General features: G+C 37.4%; 1 protein-coding gene and 1 long non-coding RNA gene across 2 annotated transcripts in view; one reads left to right on the forward strand and one right to left on the reverse strand.

The window, feature by feature from the left end:
* ITFG1 (integrin alpha FG-GAP repeat containing 1) overlaps positions 1 to 27460 on the reverse strand; it is a 342666-nt gene that overhangs the window by 28625 nt on the left and 286581 nt on the right. The window lies entirely within an intron of this gene.
* LOC125915222 (uncharacterized) overlaps positions 1 to 27460 on the forward strand; it is a 199208-nt gene that overhangs the window by 4735 nt on the left and 167013 nt on the right. The window lies entirely within an intron of this gene.

Below are 27460 nucleotides of genomic sequence, written 5' to 3' on the forward strand. Positions count from 1 at the left end.
AGGGTTTCTAATGACACAGAATAACCCCCTCCAATGACATTTGATCTTTTACTGTTTGGATCTGTATAGTATTTGTGATATCCCAAGATATGGTCTGGGAATCTGTTTGTTGTTCCAGTTAACATGACATTTGTTAAGTTTTGTAAACCCAGGCTGTAAGGCCATATTTAATGGTTGTGGCATGTGGGCTTTGTGATGTTCTGTCTTTTTAAGGAATTCTGGGAGATGAGGCTGGTGTATTTTGTTGATCTTCTACAACAGGCACCAACTTGCTCAAGAGTTTAATCCAATTATATCCATGCAGGATTCGATTATGAAAAAGACTGTGCTCTGGATATGGATTAGCCCTTGATCTACACTAGAATAAACTCAGGTTCTCTGGCTCACTCAAGACAGTTAAAAGGGCAGAGTGAAAATTTTAGGACTAGTTTCATTGCTTATAGGGGGATTATAAAAAGAAATATCATCATATTTTTGTGTCATGTGGTATGCATGATAAATTCTATTTTCCTATAAGAATTATGGAGATTCTAAGAATTAGTAAATTCTATTTCCTATAACAAGGAAATATATTCTCCTATATGAGAATATCAGGTAGGGGACAATGTTTCTCTACAAGGAAAACCTGTAATGTTGAGAAATTGGATAATAACATGAGTGGTCAAGGTTAAGAAAAATGAAGGTAAGATTTATAAAGAAAAATATGCTTCTAAATAGATTTAATATTTTTTTATTTTTTTTATTAACGTTTATTTTTTTTTGAGACAGAGAGAGACAGAGCATGAACGGGGGAAGGTCAGAGAGAGAGGGAGACACAGAATCCGAAACAGGCTCCAGGCTCTGAGCTGTCAGCACGGAGCCCGATGCAGGGCTCGAACTCACAGACTATGAGATCATGACCTGAGCCGAAGTTGGACGCTCAACCGACTAAGCCACCCAGGCGCCCCAATAGATTTAATATTAACTCTATTTCATTATATAGGAACTCTTCTATAAATTATTTGGCCAGCAGTGTTTCCTCTTACTCATTGGTATGTACTCTTTAATGGCCTGTTTCCAATTGTCTAGCTGCTTAAGAGAATCATGCTTTTGGTATAATGTCACTCTATCTTGAGTCTTTCCACTGTTAAGTAAGAGATGTTCCTTTAATCAATATGTTCTCTGTTCATTAGGTGATGTAGATATACCATCTCTTCCTGGCAGGGCAAAGAGATGGAGAAAGGGACTGTTCCAGGTACTGATGTTTTTTTTCCCCCCTCATAACAAAGTTGTCAAGAATGATTAGGATTCTATAAAAATCAGTGGATTTAAAGTCTTGATAAATGGTAAAATTAAAAATTAAAAAATACATTATCACTTGCTTTCCCTTGCTGCTGGTATATTTTAATAGCTAACAGAATAAGTTTCTGATATAGGTAATAAAATATTACTGGCTAAAATAGTTATCACAGTCCCTGGTATGTAAATGACAGCCTGAGGTAAAAATTTGTATTATTTCATATGATAAGTTTCGTTGTAAAATTTACCAAATCAGATATCCTAGCCAGAAAGTCTAGCAGTTAAGAAAACAAGTGCTAAAATGGATTAAAATAGTGATGATTTTTAAAATACTTGTTTGAATCTTTTATTCTTTAAAAAATTTAAAAAAAAAAATTTTTTTTTTTGAGAGATATAGATAGAGCACAAGGCAGGTAGGGCAGAGGGAGAGACAGGGAGACACAGAATCTGAAGTTGGCTCCAGGCTCAAAGTCGGCTCTGTCTGCACAGAACCCAATGCGGGGTTTGAACTCACAGAACCATGAGATCATGACCTGAGCTGAAGTTGGATGCTTAACTGACTGAGTCACTCAGGCGTCCCTCTTTTATTCTTTTTTTTAAAATTCCAGTAGAATTAACATACAGTGCTATAGTAGTTTCAGGTGTACAATATAATGATTCAACACTTCCATACAACACCTGGTACTCATCATGATAAGTGTACTTTTAATCCCCATCACCTATTTCCCCGGTCCTCCCCACCCCCCACCACTGCTAACCCTCTGGTAACCACTAGTTTGTTCTCTATAGTTAAGAGTCAAAACAGTGATGATTTTTAACATTTAAATTCATTGCTGAAGTGTTTAGCCAGCTATAGGGAGAGATAGCTAATTCCTAAATACAGAACACAGTTAATTATGAAAAAGCTACTTGTTGTCAACAGTCTACACTTACCTGTATTTCTCAATACCATACTATAATCTGACACCAGAATTTGAAGTTGTATAAAAAGAAGACACAATAGATTTGGAAGGTAAGGAGAAATTTTGGAGAGAAATTTTGGAGAGAATAATAAAGTATTGATATTTCATTTTAAAAATTGGGTACATTTCAGCCTTAGTCACTTGACATTTAAAACATTTACCAAATTGGAGCTTAACTTCTTATTTTTGTTTTAAAATTCATTGATTTTAATTAAATGGATGGCTACCCACACAGAAAAAAAGAAATGAAGCAGTTTTTTTTTTTTTTCTTGATGGTAAAACCTCCTACTGGATTATATGACTAAAGCACATCATTTTATTGAACTTTGGGAAAAATCTAGTTTCCAGTAAGTGGATGTTCACTAATCACCAAGTTTGTGACTGCCTGGAGAAGCACCTTAACCAATGTATGGTCAAATTACAAATCTGAGACGTGTTAATTTAATGTCACTATATGCATATTCCTGTTTTTTAATAGTCCAATTTAGTAATCAGCTTAAGAATAAGAAATAGCCTGTCTTCATAGGAAGGCATAAATCCAAGCAGAGTAAGTTGTTAATACCTTTTAAAAAGTATGTGATGTTACTAAGGTGCTCTAGAATGTGGATGTAGAAGAAACATCCTGCATTATCTTAAGTGAATAGTATATGGACATTTGTGAGGTTACATGCTCAAATGCTAAATTCCTGGATTTCAGAAGTTAAAGGAGTACAGCTATGGAAAAATTCTTTAAAGAACTGTTGGCCTCTTTTCCTGGTAGTTGATGGGTGACTTATAATGGAGAGTGATGGAATCCACTGACATTTGACTGTTATTCCTTTGGAGTATTTTGAATTATATCTGAACTCAGCTTCTAGATAACCGACAAGGATAAAGTGATAAAATACGTGGGAGAACCTCCTACTAGATTGAAAATAGCTCCATGAAAAGAGGTGCTGAGGTGTTTTCAGTCTAGTGATGTATTCCTTTTTATGCCCTATTTCTAGGGTATAGCATAGTGGCTGACACCTAACAGGCACTTGGTAAATATCTGTTGTACTGAGCGGAAGATCTGGTAGTAAATAATAAAGTCTAATTTGTATAATTGTTTAACTTCAGGTTTTCCTGAGGTCTTACACAATACACCATATCAATGATTACTGTTGAAGACATTCATTTTGCAGAGAACAAAAAAAGGGCATTGGGGGGGTAGGCAAAATGGGTGATGGGCAGTGAGGAGGGCACTTGTTGGGATGAGCACTGTGTATTGTATGTAAGCGATGAATCATGGGAATGTATTCCCAAAGCCAAGGGCACACTGTTTACACTGTATGATAGCTAACTTGACAATACATTATATTAAAAAAAGACATTCATTTTAATAATAACCTGACATCAGCTTAACAACTGGCACTTGAACGAATGTATTCCTTAACACAGGAGGCTTGTGATGTGGTATTATGGAAAGCACATAGGATTTGAAGACCAAAGATGGTGTTTTAACACTGCTTTGTTTGATTTTTAGAAAGTTCCTGGACTTCTCTAAGACTTAATGTGTCTATTTATTCCCAAAACATATATTGAATGCATACTATATATGCCTTTTACACAGAGATGAAAAAGAGACAAACCCTGACCTGGAAATCCTTAAAGATATAACTGAAAAATATAACTTGAATGTTTCTTCATTCTTAAAATTAGAATTACAATACCACTTATTCATGGACTTGGTGAAGTAATTACCACACTGGTACGTAATTTTTTTTTTTTTAACATTTATTTATTTTTGAGACAGGGAGAGACAGCATGAACGGGGGAGGGTCAGAGAGAGAGGGAAACACAGAATCTGAAACAGGCTCCAGGCTCTGAGCTGTCAGCACAGAGCCTGACGCGGAGCTCGAACCCATGGGCTGCGAGATCATGACCTGAGCTGAAGTCAGATGCTCAACCGACTGAGCCACCCGGGCGCCCCGTAATTTTTAATGGTAGATAAAAGTGCTTTGGAAACTGTAAAGCACTATACACATGTTAGCTGTTATTTATTATATAATCATTCTTCCTAGTTTTTGTTTTTCTTAGGTTAAATTCAACTTCCTAGTCCTGAAAAATAGCGTAACACCAATTTTTCTTGGAAGTTCTTTTAATTTGTCTTTTGTAATAAATCAGGAAGCTTGGAAATCTGGTTCAAACTTCGTGTCAACCTGCTTCCCAATTATAAATTGAGAATATCGTTTTAACTTTCCTTTTTGTTAAATTGATATATAATTCACATGCCCCAATGTCCACCACTTTAACGTGTACAATTCAGTGGTTTCCAGTATAGTCGCAAGGTTATATAACTGTCACCACTAATTCCAGGACATTTTCATCACTACAAAAAAGGAACCCTGTAACTATTTGCAGTCATTTCCCATTTTTTCCTTCCCCGAGTCTCTAGTAAGCCTTGGTCCCTTTCTATCTCTATGGATTTCCCTATTCTAGATCTTTTATAAATGGAATTGTATAATATGCAGTCTTTTGTGAGTGACTTCTTTCACTGAGAATGTTTTACAAGGTTCATCCATGTTATAGTATGAATCATGTTTTTATGGCTGGATAATGTTCCACTGTATGGATATGCCACATTTTGTTTACCCATTTATTAAAGGGCATTTGGTTCATTTATACTTTTTAGCTATTATGATAATGCTATGAACATTCATATACAAGTTTTTGCATGACTTACATTTTCTATTCTCTTGGGAATATTATTCCAAGGAGTGGAATTAATGGTTCAAATGATAAGTCTGTACTTAACTTTTTTAGGAACTGAGTAGTTTGACTTTGATAACTGTTTTTCTACAGTTTAATGCTCATAGCATCTAATGAAGGAATGATAAAAACCACAGTCAATGCATGTAAAAAATAACGTGAAGGGAAACAATAAAATAAATCCACAAGTCTCATAAAGGCAAATTGCATTAGGTGTGACTGTGAATGTCTAATGTAATGATCAGTGCTCCTACAGAGTTGCATTAGGGAGGTAAACTTTTCTGAGGTTATGTACAATTATGTTTCAGCTGTCATTCTCTGGATTAGAAAGATAAACTCTGGTTTCCAAAGTGGACAAAGTGGTATAAATGAGCTAAATGGGAAAGCCTGGCTTATGCTTTAGTGCATATTATTTTTCATGTTGGAGACCTCTCTCTGAGAGGCAAACCATTTGGCCGTGGCATATTAGTAAAAACTGCAGTTTCTTGGTAGTGTAAATAAAAAAGCACAATAAAGTAAAACTGCTTAGTTCTAAAATAGTGATAGAAGATGCAAAGCTACTTAATAAACCAAAGGGGAGAGGTTTTTTTATTTGCAAGTTAGGTGTTTCACTGAAATATGTGATTTAAAAGTGTTTATTAGACTAGGTAGGTATCATATTTTTTTAAATATGAAATTTATTGTCAAATTGGTTTCCATACAACACCCAGTGGTCATTCCAACTGGTGCCCTCCTCAATACCCATCACCCACCCTTCTCTCCCTCCACCAACCCTCAGTTTGTTCTCAGTTTTAAGAGTCTCTTACGCTTTGGCCCTCTCCCTCTCTAACCTTTTTTTTTTTCTTCCCCTCCCCCTTGGACTTCTGTTAAGTTTCCCAGGATCCACATAAAAGTGAAAACATATGGTACCTGTCTTTCTCTGTATGACTTATTTCACTTAGCATAACTCGAGATCTCCAGTTCCAACCACGTTGCTACAAAAGGCCAGATTTCATTCTTTCTCATTGCCACGTAGTATTCCATTGTGTATATAAACCACACTTTCTTTATCCACTCATCAGTTGATGGACATTTAGGCTCTTTCCATAATTTGGCTATTGTTGAGAGTGCTGCTATAAACATTGGGGTACAAGTGCTCCTATGCATCAGCACTCCTGTATCCCATGGGTAAATTCCTAACAGTGCTACTGCTGGGTCATAGGGTACATCTATTTTTAATTTTTTGAGGAACCTCCACACTGTTTTCCAGAGTGGCTGTACCAGTTTGCATTCCCACCAACAGTGAAAGAAGGTTCCTGTTTCTCCACATCCTCGCCAGCATCTATAGTCTCCTGATTTGTTCATTTTAGCCACTCTGACTGGCGTGAGGTGATATTTGAGTGTGGTTTTCATTTGTATTTCCCTGATGAAGAGTGACATTGAGCAACTTTTCATGTGCCTGCTGGCCATCTGGATGTCTTCTTTAGAGACGTGTCTATTCATGTTTTCTGCCCATTTCTTTACTGGATTATTTGTTTTAGACTAATTGGTGAGCTCTTTATAGATTTTGGATACTAGCCCTTTGTCCGATATGTCATATGCAAATATCTTTTCCCATTCCGTTGGTTGCCTTTTAGTTTTGTTGATTGTTTCCTTTGCTGTGCAGAAGCCTTTTATCTTCATGAGGTCCCAATAGTTCATTTTTGCTTTTAATTCCCTTGCCTTTGGGGATGTGTCAAGTAAGAAATTGCTGCGGCTGAGGTCAGAGGTGTCTTTTCCTGCTTTCTCCTCTAGGGTTTTGATGGTTTCCTGTCTCACCTTCAGGTCCTTCATCCATTTTGAGTTTATTTTTGTGAATGGTGTGAGAAAGTGGTCTAGTTTCATCTTTCTGTATGTTGCTGTCCAGTTCTCCCAGCACCATTTGTTAAAGAGACTGTCTTTTTTCCATTGGATAGTCTTTCCTGCTTTGTCAAAGATTAGTTGGCCATAGGTTTGTGGGTCTAATTCTGGGGTTTCTATTCTATTCCATTGGTCCATGTGTCTGTTTTTGTGCCAATACCATGCTGTCTTGATGATGACAGCTGTGTACTAAAGGCTAAAGTCTGGGATTGTGATGCCTCCTGCTTTGGTCTTCTTCCTCAATATTACTTTGGCTATTCGGGGTCTTTTGTGGTTCCATATGAATTTTAGGATTGCTTGTTCTAGCTTTGAGAAGAATGCTGGTGCAATTTTGATTGGGATTGCATTGAATATGTAGATTGCTTTGGGGAGTATTGACATTTTAACAATATTCTTCCAATCCATGAGCATGGAATGTTTTTCCATTTCTTTATGTCTTCAATTTCCTTCATAAGCTTTCTACAGTTTTCAGCATACAGATCTTTTACATCTTTGGTTAGGTTTATTCCTAGGTATTTTATGCTTCTTGGTGCAATTTTGAATGGGATCAGTTTCTTTACTTGTCTTTCTGTTGCTTCATTATTAGTGTATAAGAATGCAACTGATTTCTGTACATTGATTTTGTATCCTGCAAATTTGCTAAATTCATGTATCAGTTCTAGCAGACTTCTGGTGGAGTCTATCGGATTTTCCATGTATAATATCATGTCATCTGCAAAAAGTGAAAGCTTAACTTCATCTTTGCCAATTTTGATGCCTTTGATTTCCTTTTGTTGTCTGATTGCTGATGCTAGCACTTCCAACACTATGTGAAACAACAGCGGTGAGAGTGGACATCCCTGTTGTGTTCCTGATCTCAGGGAGAAAGCTCTCAGTTTTTCCCCATTGAGGATGATTTAAGCTGTGGGCTTTCATAAATGGCTTTATGATGTTTAAGTATGTTCCTTCTATGCCGACTTTCTCGAGGGTTTTTATTAAGAAAGGATGCTGTATTTTGTCAAATGCTTTTTCTGCATCGATTGACAGGATCATATGGTTCTTATGTTTTCTTTTATTAATGTGATGTATCACATTGATTGATTTGCGAATGTTGAACCAGCCCTGCATCCCAGGAATGAATCCCACTTGATCATGGTGAATAATTCTTTTTATATGCTGTTGAATTCGATTTGCTTGTATCTTGTTGAGAATTTTTGCATCCATATTCATCAGGGATATTGGCCTGTAGTTCTCTTTTTTGCTGAGTCTCTGTCTGGTTTGGGAATCAAAGGAATGCTGGATTCATAGAATGAGTCTGGAAGTTTTCCTTCCCTTTATATTTTTTGGAACAGCTTGAGAAGAATAGGTATTATCTCTGCTTTAAATGTCTGTTAGAATTCCCCAGGGAAGCCATCTGGTCCTGGACTCTTCTTTGTTGGGAGAGTTTTGATAACTGATTCCATTTCTTCGCTGGTTATGGGTCCGTTCAAGTTTTCTATTTCTTCCTGTTTGAGTTTTGGAACTGTGTGGGTGCTTAGGAATTTGTCCATTTCTTCCAGGTTGTCCAGTTTGTTGGCATATAATTTTTCATAGTATTCCCTGATAATTGCTTGTATTTTTGAGGGATTGGTTGTAATAATTCCATTTTCATTCGTGATTTTATCAATTTGGGTCATCTCCCTTTTTGAGAAGCCTGCCTAGAGGTTTATCAATTTTGTTTATTTTTTCAAAAAGCCAACTCTTGCTTTCATTGATCTGCTCTACAGTTTTTTTAGATTCTCTATTGTTTATTTCTGCTCTGATCTTTATTATTTCTCTTCTTCTGCTGATTTAGGCTGTCTTTGCTGTTCTGCTTCTATTTCCTTTAGGTGTGCTGTTAGATTTTGTATTTGGGATTTTTCTTGTTTCTTGAGATAGGCCTGGATTGCAATGTATTTTCCTCTCAGGACTGCCTTCGCTGCATCCCAAAGCATTTGGATTGTTGTATTTTCATTTTCGTTTGTTTCCATATATTTTTTAATTTCTTCTCTAATTGCCTGGTTGACCCATTCATTCTTTAGTAGGGTGTTCTTTAACCGCCATGCTTTTGGAGGTTTTCCATACTTTTTCCTGTGGTTGATTTCAAGCTTCATAGCATTGTGGTCTGAAAGTATACATGGTATGATCTCAATTCTTGTATACTTATGAAGGGCTGTTTTGTGACCCCGTGTGTGATCTATCTTGGAGAATGTTCCGTGTGCACTCAAGAAGAAAGTATATTTTGTTGCTTTGGGATGCAGAGTTCTAGATATATTTTTCAAGTCCATCTGATCCAATGTATCATTCAGGGCCTTTGTTTCTTTATTGATCCTGTGTCTAGATGATCTATCCATTGTTGTAAGTGGAGTATTAAAGTCCCCTGCAATTACCACATTCTTATCAATAAGGTTGCTTATGTTTGTGATAAATTGTTTTATATATTTGGGGGCTCCCGTATTCGGCGCATAGACATTTATAATTGTTAGCTCTTCCTGATGGATAGACCCTTTTATTATATAATGCCCTTCTTCATCTCTTGTTACAGCCTTTAATTTAAAGTCTAGTTTGTCTGATATAAGTATGGCTACTCCAGCTTTCTTTTGACTTCCAGTAGCATGATAGATAGTTCTCTATCCCCTTACTTTCAGTCTGAAGGTGTCCTCAGGTCTAAAAGGAGTCTCTTGTAGACAGCAAATAGATGGGTCTTGTTTTTTTTATCCACTCTGATACCCTGTATCTTTTGGTTGGAGCATTTAGTCCATTTACATTCAGTGTTATTATAGAAAGATATGGGTTTAGAGTCATTGTGATGTCTGTAGGTTTCATGCTTATAGTGATGTCTCTGGTCCTTTGTGGTCCTTGCAACATTTCACTCACAGAATCCCTCTTAGGATCTCTTGTGGGGCTGGTTTAGTGGTGATGAATTCCTTCAGTTTTTGTTTGTTTGGGAAAATCTTTACCTCTCCTTCTATTCTGAATGACAGACTTGCTGGATAAAGAATTCTTGGCTGCTTTTTTTTTTTTTTTCTGTTCATCATATCGAAGATTTCCTGCCATTCCTTTCTGGCCTGCCAAGTTTCAGTAGATAGATACGTCACTAGTCTTATTGATCTCCCTTTATATGTTAGAGCATGTTTATCTGTAGCTGCTTTCAGAATTTTCTCTTTATCCTTGTATTTTGCCAGTTTCACTCTGATATGTCATGCAGAAGATCAATTCAAGTTACGTCTGAAGGGGGTTCTCTGTGCCTCTTGGATTTCAATGCCTTTTTCCTTCCCCAGATCAGGGAAGTTCTCAGCTATTATTTCTTCAAGTACACCTTCAGCAACTTTCTCTCTCTCTCCCTCCTCTGGAATCCCTATTATACGTATATTATTGTGTTTCATAGCATCACTTAGTTCTCTAATTCTCCCCTCGTACTCCTGGATTTTTTTTCTTTTTCTCAGCTTCCTCTTTTTCCATAATTTTTTCTTCTTATTCACCTATTCTCCCCTCTGCCTCTTCAATCCGAGCTGTGGTCACCTCCATTTTATTTTGCACCTAATTTATAGCATTTTTAGCCCCTCCTGACTGTTTCTTAGTCCCTTGATCTCTGTAGCAATAGATTCTTTGCTGTCCTCTATACTTTTTTTAAGCCCAGCGATTAATTTTATGTCTATTATTTTACATTCATTTTCTGTTATATTGCTTAAATCGTTTTTGATCAGTTTGTTAGCTGTCACTACTTCCTGCAGTTTCTGTTGAGAATTCTTCCATTTCGTCATTTTGGACAGTACCTGGAGTGGTGCGGAACTGCAGGGCTCTTCCCCTGTGCTGTCTGGAGTAACTTGTGTTGGTGGGCAGGGCCACAGTCAGACCTGATGTCTGCCCCAAGCCCACTGCTGGGGCCACAGTCAGACTGGTGTGTACCTTATCTTCCCCTCTCCCGGGGTCAGGACTCACTGTGGACTGGTGTGGCCCCTGTCTGGGCTTCTTGCACACTCTCAGGCTTGTGCTGCTGCTTCTGTGGGATCTGGCGTATTAGCCAGGTTGGATCCACAAGGTGCACAGGGGTGGGAGGGGCAGGCTCAGCTTACTTTGCCTTTGGTCGTCTGCTGTGGGAGGGGCAGTGCTGCACCGGGAGGGAGGCAGACCATCGGAAGGATGGATCCACAGAAGCACAGCCGTTGGGTGTTTGCATGGTGCAAGCAAGTTCGGTGACAGCAACTGGTTCCTTTTGGGAGTTTGGCTGGGGGATGGGCGAGGGAGATGGCGCTTCCCAGCGCCATTGTTCCCTGCGGAGCTGAGTTCTGTGCCCCGGGGCTCAACACCTCTCCCTCCCGTTGTCCTCTAGCCATCCCGCTCTCTGAGCAGAGCTGTTGACTTATAACATTCCAGATGTTAGGTCCTGCTGGCTGTCAGAACACACTCCATCCCGCTCCTCCGCTTTTGCAAGTCAGACTCGGGTGCTCTGCCTTGCCTGGCGGGCTGCTCCTCCACTGCCCTGGCTCCCTCCCACCAGTCCCTGTATTGCGCACAGCCTCTCTGTCCTTCCTACCCTCTTCCGTGGGCCTCTTGTCTATGCTTGGCTCCAGAGAGTCCATTCTGCTAGTCTTCTGGCAGTTTTCTGGGTTATTTATGCAGATGTGTGTGGAATCTAAGTGATCAGCAGGACACAGTAAGCACAGCGTCCTCCTACGCCATCTTCCTCAAAACTCCAGTGTAGGTATCATATGTTAATCAACTTGGAGAGACTTGGAGACAATCACCTGGCTATAATATAGATAAAACAAAAGTACCTTATAGTTTTTCCTTTACCAAAGTCCTTTCTTTCACATGCAGCTTCTTTCTGGAGAACGTGATGAAAGTTGTGACTGTCAGGAAGCGTGTTCTCTTAAACTCTTAAGTTCTCACCTTCTGCTTCTGTATATTTCTTTCCCTTTCCTGTCTCCTTATGTCTGCAATTACCAAACACACCTTTTTTTTTTGTTGTTGACAGGTCCACCTCTGTAAATTCTTTCATATTTGGCTCTTAAGGAAAGCAGAACACACTTCGTTTAGTATTTATTGTTTTGTAACAAACCGACCAAAAGTTTGGTGGCTTACAACTATAACCATTTTATTTCTTATGGCTGGGAAGTTTCTGCTGGTTTTGACCGGGCTCACTATTATGGCTGCATTCAGCCGGTAGGTTGGCTGGGATGGCTGAGTAGGTCTCTCTCCTTTTAGGCTTAAATTCTCTAGGAGACTAGACTGGCTTCTTTACATGCAATCTCAGGACAGCATTCCAAAAGGGCAAGTATCTAATGTAAGAGTTATCAAGGTTCTACTTGTGTCATGTTTGCTCATATCTTTTTGGTTAAGCAAAGTCAATATGGGAAGGGCCTATATTATGAGTTATTGGGGGCCATTGGTGTAGCAGTTTACACCTCGGTGGTCATTAAGCTAAATGATAGTTTTTTCTTTTTCTCTCTGATTTTTAGTTTGGGAAGTTTCTATTGACTTCTTCAAGCTTACCGATTCTTTCTTCAACCATGGCATTCTTAATTTCTGTTATGGTGCTTTTGGTTTCTAGCATTTCCTTTTTTTCTGTTTGAGCCCTTAGGATATTAATCACAGTTATTTTAAATTCCCAGTCTTACAATTCCAAATTCTCTGTCATAACTGATTCTGGTTCTGATGCTTGCTTTGTCTATTCAAATTGCCGTTTTTGTTTGTTTTTTGCCATTTAGCATGCCTTTTGATTTTTGTTGAAAACTGGTCATGTATAGTGTGAGGCTTTATGTTTATCAAGGTATGAGTTAGGCTGCAATTCTTGGTTGCTGTAGCTGTGGGTGTCAGAGGCTAAAATTTCCTTTAGTGTCCTGTTTTCGTCTTCTTTGTTATCTTTAGACTTCCTTAGAGACTCTTTTTTAAAAGGGCTTGATCCTTGCTCACCTGTAATCCCCTGTTATACAGGAGCCTGGTTAATGTTGTGGTAAGATGTTGGGGGAAAGGTTAAGTGTTCTATAGGTCTACAATTAGGTCTCACTCTTTAAGAAAGTCTATGACCCTTTACATGTGTTTCTCAGGTCCCTTCCCCTCAACCTTCATCCATTCCCGATGGTGAGACAGGAAGACAAGATGGGGCTAGAGGTGGGTATTTCACTTCTCTTAAACCAGTTAAGTAAGATCTAAAAACCTAAGTTGATTAGGTTGTTGTATAAAAATTTCCCCTGAGATCAGGGCTTTGTTAACATGAACAGTAGCTCTGGGAGTCTTTAAAAATGTTTAATTTCCCCCTCTTCCAACAGCAGCACAAGGAGATTTTTTTTCCAGATTTTGACCCCAAGAAACTGGTATGGCTCCTAGATGTGAAACTCATGAAAGTGCGAGGTCCCCTAAGTCTGGACCTCCAGGACTTTTTAATCTCTTAAACTAGTCTCAAACTCCATCTCCAGCAATTAGTCAATTACCTTTAATTGTTCTTGCTGGCCTCACTGTGACATCTGCTCTATTACGCTGTGATTCTATGTATTTGCCTCCTTTCCAGTTTTGGGGGCAGTGGTTTGCTTTGTGTTCTCAATTTTTTTATGAGTCTAAGAGGACTTGTTGATTTCTATTTTCACCTTTTTTTGGAGTGAGGGTGGGAGTATGAATTCCAAGCCTGTTGGACTAGAAACAGAAAGTCCCCAACACTGAACTTGTTAAAAGGAGATTTTTCATTCATTTGTTCATCATTCATTCATTCTTTCTTTCTTTAAAAATTTATTTCAAGAACTGGGCAACCAGGCATATTCTAAGATTGTTTATTGATTTTTAAAAAATATAAAATCCTTGAAATAAATTAAATAGGACTCATATTCCCAGTTACTACATACTGTGAATATGGCTAATTAAGTAACATATATTGTAATGGTTAGTAAACTCTCTAACTTAAACTTAGAAATAACAAATATTTTGTGTAAAGAACAATAACCATACTAAATTTCAGGGATGCCTGGGTGGTTCAGTCGGTTAAGCATCTGACTTAGGCTCAGGTCATGATCTCACGGTTCATGAGTTCGAGCCCTGCATTGGGCTCTGTGCTGACAGCTCAGAGCCTGGAGCCCGCTTCAGATTCTGTGTCTCCCTCTCTCTCTGCCCCTCCCCAACTCATTCTCTGACTCTGTCTCTCTCTCTCTCTCAAAGATAAATAAACATTAAAAAATATTAAAAAAAGAGCAATAACTATACTAAATTCCTGGCTATTTTTCCAAGTTATACAAAGATGCTAGAACAACTAAATGAAATCAATGGGAACATCTGTCTGGGATACTAGAGATTTTCCTCAATGCACTTAAGAAAGTAAAAGGAAATATTCAAAGATATTATAGCTTTTGTGTGTGGTATAGATTTCAAAAAACAGAACAAGATTTTATTAATTGTTAAATTATTTTCTTTTTGTGTTTTTGTACTTTCCTAATAAGGTCACATTTCTCATATTTTGACTTTTATAATACTACTTCAACCTTCTTCTTCTTTTTAATGTTTGTTTTTGAGAGAGAGAGAGAGAGCGAGCGAGAGCACGCATGAGCAGGGGAGGGGCAGAGAGAGAAGAAGACACAGAATCTGAAGCAGGCTCTGCGCCACTGTCAGCACAAGCCGGACGTGAGCTCAAACTCCCCAACTGTGAGATCATGACCTGAGCTGAGATCAAGAGTAGGAAGCTCAACCAACTGAGCCACTCAGGCGCCCCCTTTACCTTTCTTCTTCTTCATTTTTCCTGATACATGTTGTACCAATCCTTCAAATGAAGACTTCCTCCACAAAGTGTTACCTGTCAATCAGTCCACAATGATCTTTTCTTTCTTTGAACTTCTTTTTTTTTTTTATGTTTATTTTTGAGAGAGAGAGAGCGAGCATGAACGGGCAGGGGCAGAGAGACAGGGAGACATAGAATCTGAAGCAGGCTCCAGGCTCTGAGCTGTCAGCACAGAGGCTGACATGGGGCTTGAACTCACGAACTGTGAGATCATGAACTGAGGCGAAGACGGATGCTTAACTGACTGAGCCACCCAGGCATCCCTTTTTCTTTGAACTTCTATAGCACTTACTGTTTGCCATTAATTTGACACTTATTGCTTTGTAATTACTACCTATGAAGATATTTGAAAATATTTATGTTTAGCTTTATATGAAAAATAAAGTTCCTCATGGTAGCAACTACATCTTAATATTTTTGCACATAGCAACTGGCAAACTGTCCTGCTCAGTTATCCAGGCAAATAAGGTCAAGGGCATCAAATTTCTAGGAAGTCTTATAAGTAATGATATGGAATCCTTGTCTTTCTTATGACTCCACTCTAGATACATAAATCTCATAGAAGAAAGGGCCAGTGAACAGTGAAGTCATCATCTTCCAGAAAGTTATTTGTCTTCTGACAAATCCTTTATTAGTTGGTTATCATGTTATAGCAGCATTATCAACAATAGCCAAATTATGGAAAGAGCCCCAGTGTCCATTGACTGATGAATGGATAAAGAAGATGTGGTATGTATATACACAATGGAATATTCTCAGCCATCAAAAAGAATGAAATTTTGCCATTTGCAAAGACAGGAATAGAGCTAGAGAGTATTATGCTAATAAGTGAAATAAGTTAGAGAAAATTAAATTTGATATACTTTCACTCATATGTGGAATTTAAGAAAACAGAACAAACTATCATAGGGGGAAAAAAGAGAGAGGCAAACCAAGAAGCAGACTCTTAACTATAGAGAACAAACTGCTGGTTAGCAGAGGGAGGGTGGGTGGGGGGATGGGTTGAATGGGTGGTGGGGATTAAGGAGGACACTTGTGAGTGATAAGCACTGGGTGTTTGTAAGTGTTGAATCACTAAATTGTACACCTGAAACTAACACATTGTAGATTATGTTAACTAACTGGAATTTAAATAAAAACTAAAAAAAATCAGGTTATTTTTTCTTGTTATCTGTCCAAATAAACTGTAGACTTTTTGAGGATAATGAATATATTTCATACTTCTTTTTTTTTTTTTAAAGATTTTATTTTTTTAAAGTACTCTCTATACCTAATGTGGGGCCTGAATTCACAAACCTGAGATCAAGCATCGCATGCACTACTGACTGAAAAATTCCCTAATCTGGGAAAGGAAAAAAATATCCAGATCTAGGAGCCACAGAAACTACCATCAAAATCAGTAAAATCAGGCCAACACCATGACATATTGTAATTAAATTTGCAAAATATAGTGATAAAGAAAAAATCTTAAAAGCAGCAAGACAAAAGAAGTTAACTCACAAGGAAAAACCCATAAGGCTAGCTGGAGATTTTTCAACAGAAACGTGGCAAGCTAGAAATGAGTGTCACGATATATTCAAAGTGCTGAATGGGAAAAATCTGCAGCCAAGAATACTCTATCTATCCAGCAAGGCTACCATTCAGAATAGAAGGAGAGATAAAGAGTTTCTCAGACAAACAAAAACTAAAGGAGTTCTGAACACTAAACCAACTCTGCAAGAAAATATTAAAGGAAACTCCTTGAATGCAAAGGAGAGACCAAAAGTGACAGACAAGAAAGGATCAGAGAAAATCTCCAGAAACAACAAGAAACAAATAAAATGCAATAAATACATATCTATCTTTGAATATAAATGGACAATGCTCTCATCAAAAGACAAAGGGTGTCAGAATGGATTAAAAAGACAAGACCTATCTATACGCTGCCTACAAGAGACTCATTTTACATCTAAAGATACCTGCAGATTGAAAGTGAGGGAATAGAGAAACATTTATCATGCAAATAGATGTCAAAAGAAAGCCAGAGTAGCAATACCTATATTGGACAAACTAGACTTTATTTATTTATTTATTTTTTTTCTTTAAAAGAAGCCTGGCATAGTTAAGCCTCTTTATTTTTTTTTTATTATTATTATTATTATTATTATTATTTTTTATTTATTTTTGGGACAGAGAGAGACAGAGCATGAACAGGGGAGGGGCAGAGAGAGAGGGAGACACAGAATCGGAAACAGGCTCCAGGCTCCGAGCCATCAGCCCAGAGCCCGACGCAGGGCTCGAACTCACGGACCGCGAGATCGTGACCTGGCTGAAGTCGGACGCTTAACCGACTGCGCCACCCAGGCGCCCCTAGACTTTAAAACAAAGACTGTAAAAAGAGACAATGAAGGGCATTATTATATAGTCATAAAGGGGACAATCTAATAAGAAGACCTAACAACTGTAAATATTTATGCACCCAACATTTCATAGAACCCAAAGAACATTCTAATTGACTTTTAAAATTTACAAAACTAGTTTTCAGTTTATGATTACAATGAGCCACACACTACTATCGTAGTAGAGAAAATCACTGGTTTTGGTTTGCCAAAAGAAATTTTTTTCTCCAATTCTGAATTGAATATTTCTCTTCATTGTCCCATCTTAAAAATGGATATTTTATTAACAAATCCATTAATGTATGTATTTCATAAAAGATATGCTTAAACCTTTTTCTAGATGAATTAGAAATCTATTTTAGAGCTCATTTCTTTTCTAATAGGGTCAAATACATGTGTCATGATCCTGCTTTTTAATTTTTGTTAGTCCTGTGGCAACTTAATCATATATGAATGTAGATTCAGTTGTAGAATATGAATTAAAATATACTAATCAAAAAATATATGCAGAACTAAGTAAAATTATTTCAGATTTCTTGATCCTTTTAATGTGTACAGCTTGTTGGTGGTGACATTTTTCTTGCTGGGCACTTGAATTTTAAGGATTTTGTACTTTTCTGCTGTAGCTAAGATTTATGGTTTTATGGTACAGTTCTGATCTGTTGGGTAAACTACAGCAGAGTTGCAGTCACTATGCTAAAAACCAAAAGAAACGGAGGTGCCATTTATATATTAGCAATATGCCTTACAGTCAACTATTTTATTTCAACTTAAAACAATATGACTAATGAGAAAACTTTAGTTAATGTAAACAGAGTAAGACTTTTATGCCTGAAACATGCTTAACAATAAGAGTACATATCTTTCCCTAGGTGTCTTCCACACAGACATTCCAATTTTCCATTTTAACTGCTAAAATAATTTCTATTATTAATAATATAGTATATTAATTGTCATAAGTATCAATGGATAGAGGTACACACATAAAGGTACTTGTTTTTCGTCCTTGGTAATTACCTGGAAATTGTACTATGCTCATATTGATCTTTTCTACCGTACTAAGTTAAAATACTTATATAAGAATGATGATGTTAAAACAAAGTATATCCTAGAAAATAAACATTTTTAAATAGTGCTCTTAATAAAATGAGTCTAATTAATTGCAATGCCAAACAGTCCACTACACAACTGGTAGATTTCAAATGAGACTGTCAAATACTGTTAACATCTGAGTACCATAGCTCATTAATCAGAAATTCCTTCATTTTTGGTTCCATGATATATTATTTTTATATAATGTTCCCCTTCTCACATACATGAATGAGACAAATGAATCAATAAACAAATTGCTTGGTAGTATTGTATAAATGAAGTTTTATTAGATAGATAACTATTTTTTTTTTTTATTAGAAAGTGAGAGCAAGTATAGGAGAGGACCAGAGGGAGAGTGAGAGCGAAAGCAAGAGTGAGAGAGAATCCTAAGCAGGCTCCATGCTCAGTGTGGAGCCCAATGCAGGGCTCAACCCATGACCCTGGGATCATGACCTGAGCCAAAATCAAGAGTATCAAGAGTTGGACAGATGCTCAACCGACTGAGCCACCCAGGCACCCCTGTATATATTTTTATTCTAGAAGCTTAAAAAGTGACAGATGTAGAAACCAAGTCAGCTGTGTCATGAAAGTGAGGTTAAGACACACAAGTTTCAGGTTGTTGTATGCCTTTGCCACTGCCCCCACCCCCTAGATCTACCACTGTCATTCTCTCATTTGAGAAACTAAACCTCAATTGTGGCAAGAGGAACTGGCAACGTATAGACCAGAAAGTTTTTTTTTCCCATTCCTTCTGGATTAAAATCACTCAGGCTAAACTTTCCCTTCTGTGAAGATACTAATAGTGGATTCATGTTTCCTAATTCCTCCTGCTAAGTATAACTAAAATCCTGGAACTAGGTAGAAAGATCATGTCTGGAGACATTTTCCCCCCAGTTTTACTGAGATATAATTGACACAGAGTTCAAGGTATATAGTATAATAATTTGACTTAAACTGTAAAATGATTACCACAATAAGTTCAGTTAACATCTATAATCTCAAATAGATACATAAAGAAAAAGTTCTTTTCTTGTGATACGAACTCTTAGGATCTAATCTCGTAACATTCAAATATACCATACAGCAGTGTTAATTATAGCTATCATGTTGTATCTTACATCTCTAGCACTTATAACTGGAAGTTCATACCTTTTGACCACATTCCTCCGATTCTCCCTCACCCCAACCATAAATCTGATCTCTTTTCCTATGAAGTTTTTTTTTAGTTGTTTTTTTAAGACTCCACTTATATGTGAGATCATACAGTGTTTTTTAAAAAAATATATTCATTTAGGGGCACCTGGGTAGCTCAGGTGGTTAAGTGTCTGACTTCAGCTCAGGTCATGATCTCACAGTTTGTGAGTTCGAGCCCCACATCAGGCTCTGTGCTGACAGCCCAGAGCCTGGAACTTGCTTCAGATTCTGTGTCTCCCTCTCTCTCTGCCCCTTCCCTGCTCATGCTCTCTCTCTGTCTCTCAACAATAAATAAATGTTAAAAAATTAAAAAAAATATTCATTTATTCTGGGGAGGGCACAAGCAGGGGAGGGGCAGAGAGAGGGGGACAAAGGATCTGAAGCAGCTGACAGGCTGACAGCAGCAAGCCCGATGTGGGGCTCCAACTCATGAATTGTGAGATCATGACCTGAGCTAAGTCGAACACTCAACAGACTGAGTCACCCAGGTGCCCCAGATCATGGAGTATTTATCTTTCTGTCTTACTTATTTCATTTAGCATAATGCCCTCAAGGTCCATCCATGTTGTCACAAATGTCAGGCTTTCCTTCTTTTTTTATGGCTGAATAATAGTCAATTTGTGTGTGTGTGTGTGTGTGTGTGTGTGTGTGTGTGTACACACATGCTACAACTTCTTTATCCGTTCTCTGCTGATGGACACTTAGGTTGTTTTCATATCTTGGGTACTGCACATAATGCTGCTGTATACATAGGGAGCAAATATGTCTTTGACATAGTATTTTAATTTCCTTCAGACATATTCTCAGAAGTGGAATTGCTGGATCATCTGGTAGTTCTATTTTTAATTATTTTCCGGAAACTCCATACTGTTTTCTATAGTGGCTGCACCAATGTACAGTGCTACCAACAGGGCAAGAGGGTTCCCTCTTCTCTATATCCTTACCAGCATTTGTTATCTCTCATCATTTTGATGATGGCCATTCTAACAGGCATGAGGTGATGTCTCATTATGCTTTTGATTTCCATTTCCTGATGATTAATTACGTTGAGCACCTTTTCATGTACCTGTTGGTCATCAGTATACCTTTTTTGGAAAAGTGTCTATTCAGCTCCATTGTCCATTTTTAAATTGGATTACTTGTTATTTTGCTATTGAGTTGTATGAGTTCTATATATATATTGGATATTAACCCCTTATATATGATTTGCAAATATTTTTTTCCCATTCTGAGGCTATCTTTTCATTTTGTTGATCACTTCTTTTGAAGCTTTTTAGTTTGATGTAGTCCTATATTTACTTTGTTTAATTTTGATTTTTTTTTTTTGTTTGTACTTTAGGTATCAGACCCAAAAAGCCATTGCCAAGACCCATGTCAAAGAGCTTTTTTCCTGTGTTTTCTTCTAGTTTTATGGTTTCCAGTCTTATATTTAAGTTTTAGTCCAATTTGAGTTAATTTTGGTGAGTGTTATAAGACAGGAGTATAGTTCCATTCTTTCACAAGTGAATAACCAGTGTTCCCAACATCATTTATTGAAAAGATCATTATTTCCTCTGCTAAGTATTCTTGGCTCCCTTGTCAAATGTTAGTTGACCATGTATGTGGGGCTTTATTTCTGGGCTTTCCATTCTGTTCCACTGGTCTATGTGTCTATTTTTATGTCAGTTCCATACTGTTTTGGTTACTATAACTTTATAATATAGCTTTAAGTCAAAAAGTGTGATTCCTCTCACTTTGTCCTTCTTTGGAGACATTTTTGTTTGTCATGACCAGAGGGTGTTAGTGGAACCTAATGGGTTGAGGCCAGAAAGGCTGCTAAACAACCTATAATAAACAGAACAACACCCACAACAAAAAATTATCTGGCCCAAAATGTCAATAGTGCTAATTTGAGAAATCCTGCCATAGACTATAAAATACACAAATAGTATAAAATTTATGAATATTTAGTTAGGATTCCCCCTTTCTATCTACTTGCCTAAATAATATTATCTGCCAGACACTTTATGGCACTGCAAACAAAAAGATGAATTGGGACAAGATTTGATATAGAGAACAAACTGAGGGTTGCTGGAGGGGTTTGGAGTAGGGGGATGGGCTAAGTGGGCAAGGGGCATTAAGGAGTACACTTATTGGGATGAGCACTTGGTATTATATGTAGGGGATACATCACCGGATTCTACTTCTGAAATCATTATTGCACTATATACTAACTTGGATGTAAATTAAAAAACAAAAATAAATATAAAAAAAGGGAAAATATTTGAAAATTGAGGAGCTTATAATTTAAGGGCAAAAGAGGAGAGGCAAATCTAGATGGCTCTGGGTTCATTTTCTCCTACCTTTTGACAACCTAGTAAGAAGTTGGCTCAGCAGGTCTGAGTTTGATCAATAAAAGAACAAGCTAATAACTGAAGCTTAGTTCCAGAGATTTTTCCTTTCTAAGAAGGCCATTTTCCTTAACCAGGAATTTCTCTTTTCATCTAGACATTCCTCATTTTCTTCCAAGATCTGTAAAAAATACATTCTCTGGACATTTTATCTTCTACTGGAGCATTCTCCATGGTGCATCCCACTACAGTTGATTAAGGTGTGCCTTGCTGTAATATAGTGAGAGGACAGAGGGCCATGTATTCTGCTGTTTCTCTCCCTGTCAGTTATCACTAAACCTCATTGCACTTTTACACTACTTGGTACAAGTGATGAGTGTGTGCATACCTCCTTTAAGAACAAGCAAGGAAGGAAATAATTAAACAAAAAAAGCTGTAATAGAGTTATAAACAAATGTGAAGAAACTAGAAGCTATCAAAGTATAAAAGTATTTCTTTTAGCGAAGTTATTGAATTTACTATCTGAAGTAGCACTTTAGAGGAAAAAAAGATGCTGTCTTTCACCCCCTTAATTAAGTTTATTTCTAGCTATTTTATTGTTTTTGGTGTAATTGTAAATGGAATTGTTTTCTTAATTTCTCTTTCTGTTGTATAGAAATGCAACAGATTTATGTACATTGATTTTGTATTGTTTGACCTTATTGAATTGATATTTATTAGTTCTAGTTGTGGAGTCTTTAGGATTTTCTACATATATGATCAAATCATCTGCAAACAGTGAATATTTTACTTATTCTTTACCAATTGAGATGCCTCTTACTTCTTTTTCTTGTCTTATTGCTGTGGCTAGGATTTCCAGTACTATGTTGAATACAAGTGGAGAGAGTGGAATCCTTTTCTTGTTCCTTATCTTAGGGGAATAGCTCTCAGTTTCCCCCCATTGATTATGATGTTCTCTGTGGGTTTTTCATACATGGCCTTTATTATGTTGAGGTATGTTCCCTTTAACCCTACTTTGTTGTGGGTTTTTTTTTTTTTTATAATAATGAATGGATGTTGTACTTTGTTAAATGCTTTTCATGTATCTACTGAAATGACCATATGTTATCCTTTCTCATATTGATGTGATGTGTCACACTGATTGATTTGCAAATAGTAAAACATGCTATACAGGAATAAATCCCAGTTGATTGTGGCGAATGATTTTTTAATGTATTGTTGGATTCAGCTCATCAATATTTTGTTGAGGATTTTTGCATATATGTTCATTAGAGATATTGGACAGTAGTTCTCTTTTTTTGTAGTGCCTTTGCCTGGTTTTGGTGTCAGGGTAATCCTAGCTTTCCCTCCTCTTCTATTTTTTGGAATAGATTGAGAAGAATAGGAATTAACTCTTCTTTAAATGTTTGGTAGAATTCACCTGTGAAGCTTTCTGTTCCTAGACTTCTGTTTGTTGGGAGTTTTGAATCCTGATTCAATTTCATTGCTGGTAATTGGTCTGTTCAAATTTTCTGTTTCTTCCTGCTTCAGATTTGGGAGATTATAGGTTTCTAGGAATTTATCAATTTCTTCAAGGTTGTCCAGTTTGTGATATAATTTTTCATAATATTCTATTACAATCCTTTGTATTTCTGTGATGCTGGTTATTATTTCTTCTTTTTTATTTCTTATTTTGTTTATTTGAGTTCTCTTTTTCTTGATTAGTATGGTTAAATGTTCATCAATTCTGTTGATTTTTTCAGAGTACCAGCTCCTGAATTTCATTGACATGTTGTATTTCATTTTTAGTTTCTATTTCATTTGTTTCTGCTTTTAATCTATTATTTCCTTCAACTAGTTTTGGGGTTTGTTATTTTTTTTCTGGCAACTTTAGGTGTTGATAGGTTTAAGATTTTTCTTGTTTCTTGAGGTAGAACTGTATTGCTATAAACCTCCCTGATTGGGTTGTGTTTTCATTTTCATTTTTTTCCCCATGTATTTGGATTTCCTCTTTTATTTCTTGGTTGACCCATTCATTGTTTAGTAGCATGTTATTTAACTTCCATGGGTTTGTGTTCTTTCAGATTTTTTCTTTTGGTTGATTTCTAGTTTCATAGTGCTGTGGTTAGAAAAGATACATTGTATGACTTCAATCTTTCTAAATTTGTTGAGACTTGTTTTGGGGCCTAATATGTGATCTATTCTGGAGAATGTTCCATGTGCACTTGAAGGACTGTGTATTCTGCTGTTTTAGGATGGATTGTTCTAAATATATCTGTTAGATCCATTTGATCCAGTGTATCATTCAAAGCCAGTGTTTCCTTGTTGATTTTCTGTTTGGATGATCTGTCCAATGTTTTAAGTGGGGTGTTCAAGTCCCCTAAAATTATTGTATTGCTATTAATTACTTGCTTTATGTTTGTTATTAGCTGATTTATGTATTTAGGTGCTCTCATGTTGAGTGCACTAATATTTATAATTGTTTCAACGTCTTGTTGGATTGTTCCCTTTATGATTATATACTGTCCTTCTTTGTCTATTAACTGTCTTTGTTTTGAAGTCTATTTTGTCCAATATAAGTATTGCTACCCTGGCTTTATTTTCACTTTCATTTGCATGATAAATGCTTTTCCATTCCTTCCCTTTCAACCTTCATGTGTTTGTACTGAGTCTCTTCTAGGCATCATATAGGTGGGTCTTGCTTTTTTATCCATTCGGTCACCTTATGTCTTTTGATTGGAGTGCTTAGTCCATTTACATTCAAAGTAATTATTGATAAGTATGTACTTTTTGTCATTTTGTTACTTGTTTTATGGATGTTCTGGTAGTTCTTCTCTGTTCTTTTTTTCGCTTGCCCTCTTCTCTCATGGTTTGTTGGCTTTCTTTAGTGATATATTTGGAAACCTTTCTCTTTATTTTTTTTGCATATCTATTACTGGTTTTTGATGTGTGGTTACCATTAGTTTCATATATAACATTTTAGGTATATAGCAGGCTACATTAAGTTGATGGTCACTTAAGTTTGAATCCATTCTTTATTCTTTTCCCTTCACATTTTAGGTATATGGTATCATATTTCAAATCCTTTTATTTTCTGAATCCTTTGACTGATTTTTATAGATATTCTTAATTTTACTGCCTTTATGCTTCCTTCTTTTCTTACTCTTACTTATGGTCTTTCCTTTCCACTCAAAGAATCCCCTTTAACATTTCTTATAGAGCTGTTTTAGTGTCATGAATTCCTTTAATTTATGTTTGTCTCGGGAAAGTATCTCTCCTTCTATTCTGAATGAGAGCCTTGCTGGACTTTTCTTTCAGCAGTTTGAATATATCATTCCACTCCCTTCTGGCCTATAAAGTTTCTGCTGTAAAATCAGCCGATAGCCTTATGGGGTTTACCTTGTATATAACTGTTTTATTTCCCCTTTCTGCTTTAAAAATTATCTTTATTGCTACTCTTTGCCATTTTAACTACCATATGTCTTAGTGTGGACCTCCATGGGTTGAGGGCACTCTGTGCCTCATGGATGTGCATTTCTGTTTCCTTCCCTAGATTTCTGAAGTTTTCAGATGTTATTTCTTCAAATACATTTTCTGCCCCCTTTTCTCTCTCCTCCTTTTGCGAATGTTATTATTCTTAATGATGTCCTAAGGTTCCCTAAGTCTCTTTTCATTTATTATTGTTATTTTTTCCTCTCTTCTGTTCAGCATGCTTTCCATTACCATGTCCTTTAGGTCACTGACACATTCTTCTGCTTCATTCCCTCTAGTGTATTTTTCATTTCAGTTATTGAGTTCTTCATGTCTGATTGGTTCTTTTTCATATTTTTTAAACCTCTTTGTTAAGGGTCTCACTAAGAACCTCCAGGCTTTTCTCCAGTTCAGTGAATACCTTCATGACCACTACTTTAAATGACCTATCAGGCATATAACTTATCTCTGTTTGGTTCAGTTTTCTTGCTGTGATTTTGTCCTGTTCTTTCATCTGGGATATGTTCTCCTGTCTCCTTATTTTGTCTAAATATCTGAGTCTGTTTCTATGTGTTAGCAAAGTCAGCTATAGCTCCTGCCTTGAAAGTAGTGGCCTTAGGAAGAAGAGATCCTGTAGGGTCTTGCATTGCAATGTCTCCTGTTCACCAGAACCTGGCACTTCAGGGGTGTCTTCTGTATGTGCTGTGTGCACCTACTGTTGTGGCTAAGCTGCATTTGCTTTCAATCCAGTTGTCTGAAATGTTTTTTTTTTTTTTTTTTTTTTTTTTTTTTTTTGGCTGTTGTGGGCAGGTTTTGGTCCTGTGTTGTTAGTCGGCCAGTTTGGGGTTGCCTTGGCCTTGAGTTGAGTCATAGCTGGTGTTTGCCAGAGACGGAGTAGCAGCAAACTACCCAGCACTTTTCCTGTGTTGTCCCCTGAGAAGTTTTGGGTGGTGGGTGGGGCCTGCAGCCAGACCAGCTCTCTGTCCTTAGCTCACTGCTGGGGCCATAGCTGGACTGGTATGCGTGGTTATCTTTCTTTCTACCAGGGGCAGGAGTCACTTTATAGAGTGGTGCTGGCCTGTCGAGGCTGCTTGCATACTGTCAGGCTTGTGGCACCACTTTGGATGGATTCTGGACAAGGTGGGGTGGGTTCACAGGAGAACGCGGGGGTGGGGCACACTGTTAGCAAGCTAGGTGGGGTATGTTGGTGCTTTCCTGTTTTGCGTGGGTATCTGTGTATCTAGGGGAAATTGAGGGAAATGGTGTACACCAGCTTCACTGTTCCTGGAGAAGTCTCCCAATGATTCCTGACCCTCCAGGTTATACTCTGAGATTAGTAACAAATCTTTCTCCCATATACCCAATGCATTTTGAAACTTGCTTCTATGCTGTATCCCCTTGGGCTGTTTGTGCTCTCTCCTCAAGGGTGGGGGACTCAATTTCCCACTGCCCTGCTGGCTCTTCTAGGGCTCAATGTGCTGTGTTTTTTGTTTTTGTTGTTATTTATTTATTTTTTTTTTGAGAGAGAGAGAGAGAGACAGTGCAAGTGAGGGAGAGGCAGAGGCAGAGAGAGAGAGAACATCCCAAGCAGGCTCCACACTCAGCACAGAGCCAGACAGGGCTTGACATGGGGCTTGATCTCATGACTGTGACAGCACAACCTGAACCAAAATCAGGAATCAGATGTTTAACCGACTGAGCCACCCAGGTGGCTCAAATGCACTGTCTCTTAAACTCTCCTATTATTAACCACTTTAAACACAACAGATAGTTATGTTCAACAAATAGTTAGAATTTGATGAAAGTTATAGGTCCCTGAATCTGCTGATTTTTAAACTGCCAGATGTGAAGCCCCAATGACTGCAAGAGTTTGTGAAATTATGTCCCTCTGTTTTTCAAAGCCACGTTATGAGGATTAGTCTTCTGTGCCTGGGGTGCTTGGTGTGAGTGAATGTTTCTTTCCCTTCTCTGAGCTGCTGGGTCCCTCCTTCCTAAAGCCAGTCCTGCAGGTCCATTTAGCTCCAGACCACATCTCTGTCCTTCCTACCCTCTTGGATGTGACCTCTTCTGTACATTTAACTGTGGAGAGTCTGTTCTGCCAGTCTTTGGGTTATCTTCTGGATTATTTACATTGATGTGAGGATTATCTACTTGTATCCTTGGGACAAGTTGAGCCCAGGATCATCCTATTCTGCCATTTTCCCTACAAGTTCTCTATCCATTCATCTGTTAATCTACACTTGGGTTGCTTTCACCTTTTGGCAATTGTGAATCAAGCTGCTATGAACATGGGTTTACAAATATATTTTGGAGACCTTGTTTAAAATTCTTTTGGGTATATACCCAGAGTGAGACTGCTGGATCATATAGTAAATTCTGTTTAATTTTGTGAGAACTGTCATTCTGTTT

Source organism: Panthera uncia (genome assembly GCF_023721935.1).
Source record: "Panthera uncia isolate 11264 chromosome E2 unlocalized genomic scaffold, Puncia_PCG_1.0 HiC_scaffold_19, whole genome shotgun sequence".
NCBI lineage: Eukaryota > Metazoa > Chordata > Mammalia > Carnivora > Felidae > Panthera > Panthera uncia.